Genomic DNA, 7103 nt, shown 5'->3' with positions numbered 1-7103 from the left:
CGACTGTGCCGCAAAAGCATGCTCGAACGGCAGAGTCGATTTCCGCGCTTATAAACCCAGGGTCGTTACACTATCAAACAACGTCAATTGTTTTAACGGCACGAAGACAGTCAAATGTAAAATAACATTTTATACTGCTTTTTTTAAATTCGGTGTGCTGCTTTAAATGATCCCCCATGCACAAGAAATGTTGCAAATATATGTTTCCGCCCCCGTAACACAGGCTTGTGGTTTGCTCATTTTGGTTCCGCTCTGCTCCCTGGTCTGAAGTGACAGCTGATCAGACGCAATGTTTCGCTGTTTGAGAAACGTCCAGCGATTTAACTGTAACCTCCAGGCGTTACAGAGGAACATAGACAACACAAAGTACAGTCCTGTAGCAGGAGTTATCCTCATATCTTCCAGAATGGTACGTGTTTTGTCTTTTCGGAGATTAGAGTCCGTTGTTTAGGGCCATCGCAGGCCCGCAAAAATTACCTTATTAGTTAGCCAAGCTAACTGGCTAGCTAACTGGCTATAGCTAACTGGCTATAGCTAGACTGGCTATAGCTAACTGGCTAGTTAGCCGTATTAGCTCATAATTAATGAATAGTTAGCCACTTTGCTATCTAGCGTTACACGAATGTAGTAATTGTGCGTTTTAGGACAACCGTAGTCTTTCAAACAAGAAACAACGAGTATTCACAGCAATATTCTGGTAGCAAGCAGTAAGCTAGCATGTAATTTGGCTAATGTTATCTTGTCAAGCTAGCAGAAGGTCAAAGTCTGTTTACAACTTTATCTGCTAGCTAGCGTGCTAATGGGCTAATTTTCACTACCTAACTTACTAGCCAAGTAACATGGAGTTCAAATCAAAGTTTATTTATCCCAACAATTCTATTTATTTATCCCAACAATACAGAGAGCAAACGCAAGAAAAATGTCCTAAATTAAAAAAATAAATAAAAAGCAAATAGTTAACGTTCCTCAATAAAATAGCAATAACGAGGCTATACGAGGGTACGAGGTAGCGTCAGGGGTAACAGTATCCCCTAGGAACCAGAGAGTGGAAGACTCCTCTCTCTCCTCTCTAACATCTAGGCTCCCTTTCTGTGAACAGTCCCATCACAAGTCACGCTGTTGAATTTCAACATACAAGGAGGCAGCCCTTCCTGTGGTCCAGCAAAAATGAAGGCAGTAATATACATTATAATACCATTATTATTATTATTATTATTATTATTATTATTATTTTAATATTAAAATACATTTTACAACAGATTTCACAATACATTGTGTGCCCTCCGGCCACTACTATACTACAACACTGTGTGTGTGTGTGTGTGTGTGTGTGTGTGTGTGTGTGTGTGTGTGTGTGTGTGTGTGTGTCTAAAGTCCTCACTGTCCAGTAAGGTGTGTTTTTAATCTGTTTCTTAAATCTGATTCTACTGCTGCATCAGTTACCTGATGTGGAATGGAGTTCCATGTAGTCATGGCTCTATGTAGTACTGTGCACCTCCCATAGTCTGTTCTGGACTTGGGGACTGTGAAGAGACCTCTGGTGGCATGTCTTGTGTTGCTTCAGAGTCCCCACTGTTCCATAAGGTGTATTTCTTAAATCTGATTCTATTGCTGCACCAGTTATCTGATGTGGAATAGAGTTCCATGTAGTCATGGCTCTATGTAGTACTGTGCGCCTCCCATAGTCTGGACTTGGGGATTGTGATGATTAGTTCAAAACAGCCATAGACATAGAGCTTATGCTTATCCATAGAGCTTATGAGCCAAGCCGAAAGAAACAGCTGAATTAAAAAGATTGTGACCTTATACAAAACATAACCTACCACATATTACCAAGTGCAGGAAAAACATAAAACAAAACTGATTTTAAGATGTCTTTGGTACGTCATTGGTCTAGCCTATACTCCAAAATTAAACACATTCCAGCAATCGCCTTTTGAGTATAAACCTTTATTATGCGTAGTGGATGGACTGGTTACCCTGTGCTCAGTGGCGTAAAGTACTTGCGTAAAAATAATTAAAGTACTACTTAAGTATTTTTTTTTTTTAGTATCTGTACTTTACTTTATTTATATTTTTGACAACTTTTAATTTTACTCCACTACATTCCTATATAACATAATGTCATTTTACTCCACTACATTCCTATATAACATAATGTCATTTTACTCCACTACATTCCTATATAGAATAATGTCATTTTACTCCACTACATTCCTATATAACATAATGTAATTTTTACTCCTTACATTTTCCCTGACACCCAAAAGTACATTTTGAATGCTTAGCAGGACAGGAAAATTGTAAAAAAAAAAAAAAAAAAAAAAATTTTAAAAAATAAGATCAACAATCGTGTCGACTGTTTTGCTTTAATATAAGGAATTAAAATTAATTTATACTTTTACTTTTGATACTTAAGTACATTTTAAAACCAAATAGTTTTAGACTAACTCTAGTAGTATTTAACTGGGTGTCTTTCACTTTTACCTGAGTCATTTTCTATTAAGTTATCTTTAATTTGACTTAAGTATGAGTCAAATTTTACTTGAGCGGGCAGACTGGCTGTCAACAGTTTAGTGAAATATGTTTTGTCTTGAAAACATCTTACTGTCGATGTTACCGTACAGATTTCACTTGATTATCCAAATTACGTACTGGGTAGCTGACGGAAGGTCTGAGAGCCCATGGCATACAGAGTACTGGGTAGCTGAAGGAAGGTCTGAGAGCCCATGGCATACAGAGTACTGGGTAGCTGATGGGAAGGTCTGAGAGCCCATGGCATACAGAGTACTGGGTAGCTGATGGAAGGTCTGAGAGCCCATGGCATACAGAGTACTGGGTAGCTGATGGGAAGGTCTGAGAGCCCATGGCATACAGAGTACTGGGTAGCTGATGGGAAGGTCTGAGAGCCCATGGCATACAGAGTACTGGGTAGCTGCAGGAAGGTCTGAGAGGCCATGGCATACAGAGTACTGGGTAGCTGCAGGAAGGTCTGAGAGGCCATGGCATACAGAGTACTGGGTAGCTGAAGGAAGGTCTGAGAGCCCATGGCATACAGAGTACTGGGTAGCTGATGGGAAGGTCTGAGAGCCCATGGCATACAGAGTACTGGGTAGCTGATGGGAAGGTCTGAGAGCCCATGGCATACAGAGTACTGGGTAGCTGCAGGAAGGTCTGAGAGGCCATGGCATACAGAGTACTGGGTAGCTGCAGGAAGGTCTGAGAGGCCATGGCATACAGAGTACTGGGTAGCTGCAGGAAGGTCTGAGAGGCCATGGCATACAGAGTACTGGGTAGCTGCAGGAAGGTCTGAGAGGCCATGGCATACAGAGTACTGGGTAGCTGCAGGAAGGTCTGAGAGCCCATGGCATTCAGAGTACTGGGTGCTGATGGGAAGGTCTGAGAGGCCATGGCATACAGAGTACTGGGTAGCTGATGGGAAGGTCTGAGAGCCCATGGCATACAGAGTACTGGGTAGCTGCAGGAAGGTCTGAGAGGCCATGGCATACAGAGTACTGGGTAGCTGATGGAAGGTCTGAGAGCCCATGGCATACAGAGTTTGGGTGGAATATCTCCTGTCGGGCAGCGAGAGCTCCTCAAACAGTGGTTGATGCATGGAGGGAAATGCTCTTTTTATAAAACCCAAGTAACCTAGGAAACGGACAGGGAGGGAATGTGCACAGTCTCCATTCTCTATTCCAGTGTATACAGACGACATGTCTTTCCCCCTGCACCTGTTTTTGCACGTTACATAGTGGACCTTTCTAAATCTACTCCATGTGTAACTCTGTGTGATGAACAAGCCTACAGTCTATATCATGGAGAATAGCCAGATAACATACAGTAGACCAACACATATATTCTGTTCTTCTGAAATACATTTTCTACATATCATAATGTTTCTGACTAAAATATATAATGGCTGTGTTGTGATGGTGTATATTTTAAATTAATTTATTAGACTATTTTAACTGTAGATGTTCCAACGGCGCTCATCAGCGGCTTGTATGCTGGAGGCCTGGAGATGCTAAACGTTTTAATTAACGATAAATTACTGTTAGACCGGCATACTTTTTGCATGACAATAACCTGCTGCCAAAATGTTATGACCTCCACAGCCCTAGAGGTTCATTTAAAAAAAAAAAAAAATGTTTTCTCTCAACTCCGTGGAGGAGTCGAGGTACTTGGCAAACTGCACACCAACACTACCGCTGGCACAGAGCTCAGTGGAAATGGCTGCTTAATTATTTTGTTTTACCTACAATTTTAGCTAGGAGTTCCGTATCTAAACCCCTGATAGGTCAGCCTGAGAAACAACCGTTTTGTTTGTTTAGTCTTGAGAGAGAGCTAGCTTTCAAATGTCAACAAAGCAAGTCTATAAGCTAGCAACTACCTTTTTGTTGTTGAGATTATGCCTCTCTAACCAAATAACTATGTAGCTAGCCGCCGTCAAGTAACCCACGTAGCTAGCCGCCGTCAAGTAACCCACGTAGCTAGCCGCCGTCAAGTAACCCACGTAGCTAGCCGCCGTCAAGTAACCCACGTAGCTAGCTGCCGTCAAGTAACCCACGTAGCTAGCCGCCGTCAAGTAACCCACATAGCTAGCCGCCGTCAAGTCGCCCGCGTAGCTAGCCGCCGTCAAGTGTCCCGCGTAGCTAGCCGCCGCCAAGTCGCCCACGTAGCTAGCCGCCGCCAAGTCGCCCACGTAGCTAGCCGCCGCCAAGTCGCCCACGTAGCTAGCCGCCGCCAAGTAGCCCACGTAGCTAGCCGCCGTCAAGTAACCCCGACTAACTTTTCATCTTTGCTATTTGACTGTCTCAATGTTGTTGTTCAGTCTTCAGAGTACAGAATTGAAGCAGACACCTTTGGAGAGCTGAAGGTGCCAGTTGACAAGTATTATGGGGCTCAGACAGTCCGGTCCACCACGAACTTCAAGATCGGAGGACCGTCGGAGAGAATGCCAGTAAGTTCAGACTAAATGTTACTTCATCTATCAAGTTGTAGCTTGAGACATGGCTGTGGGTTACCAGTCCCGCAGGCTGTGGGTCACCAATCCCGCTGGCTGTGGGTTACCAGTCCCGCTGGCTGTGGGTCACCAGTCCCGCTGGCTGTGGGTCACCAGTCCCGCTGGCTGTGGGTCACCAGTCCCGCTGGCTGTGGGTCACCAGTCCCGCTGGCTGTGGGTCACCAGTCCCGCTGGCTGTGGGTCACCAGTCCCGCTGGCTGTGGGTCACCAGTCCCGCTGGCTGTGGGTCACCAGTCCCGCTGGCTGTGGGTCACCAGTCCCGCAGGCTGTGGGTCACCAGTCCCGCAGGCTGTGGGTCACCAGTCCCGCAGGCTGTGGGTCACCAGTCCCGCAGGCTGTGGGTCACCAGTCCCGCAGGCTGTGGGTCACCAGTCCCGCAGGCTGTGGGTCACCAGTCCCGCAGGCTGTGGGTCACCAGTCGCGCTGGCTGAGGGTTCCTGTGGCTGTGGGTCACCAGTCGCGCTGGCTGAGGGTTCCTGTGGCTGTGGGTCACCAGTCCCGCTGGCTGTGGGTCGCCAGTCCCGCTGGCTGTGGCTAGCTCTCACTACAAATTGGACACACATCCTTGCAACGTTTCCTGTCCTATTATCCCAGATTCAGATCAGACTAAAGGTTACTTTACGTATCCTTGTGTATCCTTGTGTAACAGTAAAATCATCTTCGCTCCACACGTCGTCACTACCGCTTCCTTTCCTCGTCCCAACAGATCCAGGTGATCAAAGCCTTCGGGATTCTGAAGAGGGCTGCTGCAGAGGTCAACAAGGACTATGGACTGGACCCGAAGCTGGCTGATGCCATCGTGCAGGCTGCTGATGAGGTGCCTAATACAGGGTGAACAGCGACACTAACAACAACAACACTACAGGGGAGGGAGGGAGGGGGAGAGGGAGAGAGAGAGGGGGGAGGGAGAGGGAGAGGGAGGGAGGGAGAGAAACAGACAGAGAGGGGGAGAAGGAAGGGGAGAGAGAGGGAGAGAGGAAAGGGAGGGAGAGAGGGGAGGGAGGGAGGGAGGGGGTTGAGGGAGAGGAGAGGGAGGGAGGGAGAGAGAGGGGAGGGTGTGAGAGAGGGGAGGGAGGGAGGGGAGGGAGAGGGGGGAGGGGGAGGGAGGGAGGGAGAGGGACAGAGAGGGAGGGAGAGGGAGGGAGGGAGGGAGAGAGACAGAGAGGGAGGGAGAGAGAGGGAGGGAGAGAGACAGAGGAGGGAGGGAGGGAGAGAGGGAGAGGGAGGGAGGGAGGGGAGGGGGAGAGAGAGAGAGAGGGAGGGAGAGGAGGGAGGGAGAGAGGGAGAGGGAGAGGAGAGGGGGAGAGGGGGGAGGGAGGGAGGGAGAGAGACAGAGGGAGAGACAGGGGGAGAGACAGAGGGGGAGAGGGAGGAAGAGAGACAGAGGGAGGGAGAGAGAGGGAGGGGGGGAGGGAGGGAGAGAGACAGAGGGAGGGAGAGAGGGGGAGGTAGAGGGAGAGGGGGAGAGAGGGGGAGGTGGAGGGAGGGAGGGAGAGAGAGGGAGGGAGAGGGACGGAGAGAGGGAGGGAGAGGGAGGGAGAGAGACAGAGAGAGGGAGAGGAGAGGGAGAGGAGGGAGGGAGAGAGGGAGAGGGGGGAGGGAGGGAGAGAGACAGAGGGAGAGAGACAGAGGGGGAGAGACAGAGGGGGAGAGGGAGGGAGGGAGAGTGACGGAGGGAGAGGGGGAGGTGGAGGGAGGGAGGGAGAGAGAGGGAGGGAGAGGGACGGAGAGACGGAGGGAGAGGGAGGGAGAGAGACAGAGGGAGAGAGGGAGAGACAGAAGGAGGGAGGGAGGGGGAGGGAGGGAGAGAGCGAGAGAGGGTGAGGGAGAGAGACAGAGGGAGAGAGGGAGGGGGAGGGAGAGGGAGGGAGGGAGAGAGACAGAGGGGGAGAGGGAGAGAAGGAAGGGGAGAGAGATGGAGAGAGACAGAGAGAGGGAGGGAGAGAGACAGAGAGAGAGAGGGAGGGAGAGAGACAGAGAGAGAGACGGAGAGAGGGAGGGAGAGAGGGAGGGAGAGAGACGGAGGGAGAGAGACAGAGGGAGAGGGAGTGAGGGAGAGGGAGTGAGGGAGAGGGAG

At 49.0% G+C, this 7103-nt stretch overlaps 1 pseudogene across 1 annotated transcript in view; it reads left to right on the top strand.

The window, feature by feature from the left end:
- Positions 1–213: 213 nt before the first annotated feature.
- Positions 214–7103, top strand: part of LOC106564811 (fumarate hydratase, mitochondrial-like) — a 48566-nt pseudogene continuing 41676 nt past the window's right edge. Inside the window, exons 1-3 of the transcript XR_014394790.1 lie at positions 214–409; positions 4835–4963; positions 5733–5843. The product of XR_014394790.1 is annotated as a fumarate hydratase, mitochondrial-like (transcript). The remainder of the gene's footprint in view (positions 410–4834; positions 4964–5732; positions 5844–7103) is intronic.

This window comes from Salmo salar, chromosome 01 (assembly GCF_965601325.2).
Source record: "Salmo salar chromosome 01, fSalSal1, whole genome shotgun sequence".
Taxonomy (NCBI): domain Eukaryota; kingdom Metazoa; phylum Chordata; class Actinopteri; order Salmoniformes; family Salmonidae; genus Salmo; species Salmo salar.
The sequence above is the reverse complement of the archived record's forward strand: the minus strand, read 5'-3'. Positions and strand labels throughout refer to the sequence as shown.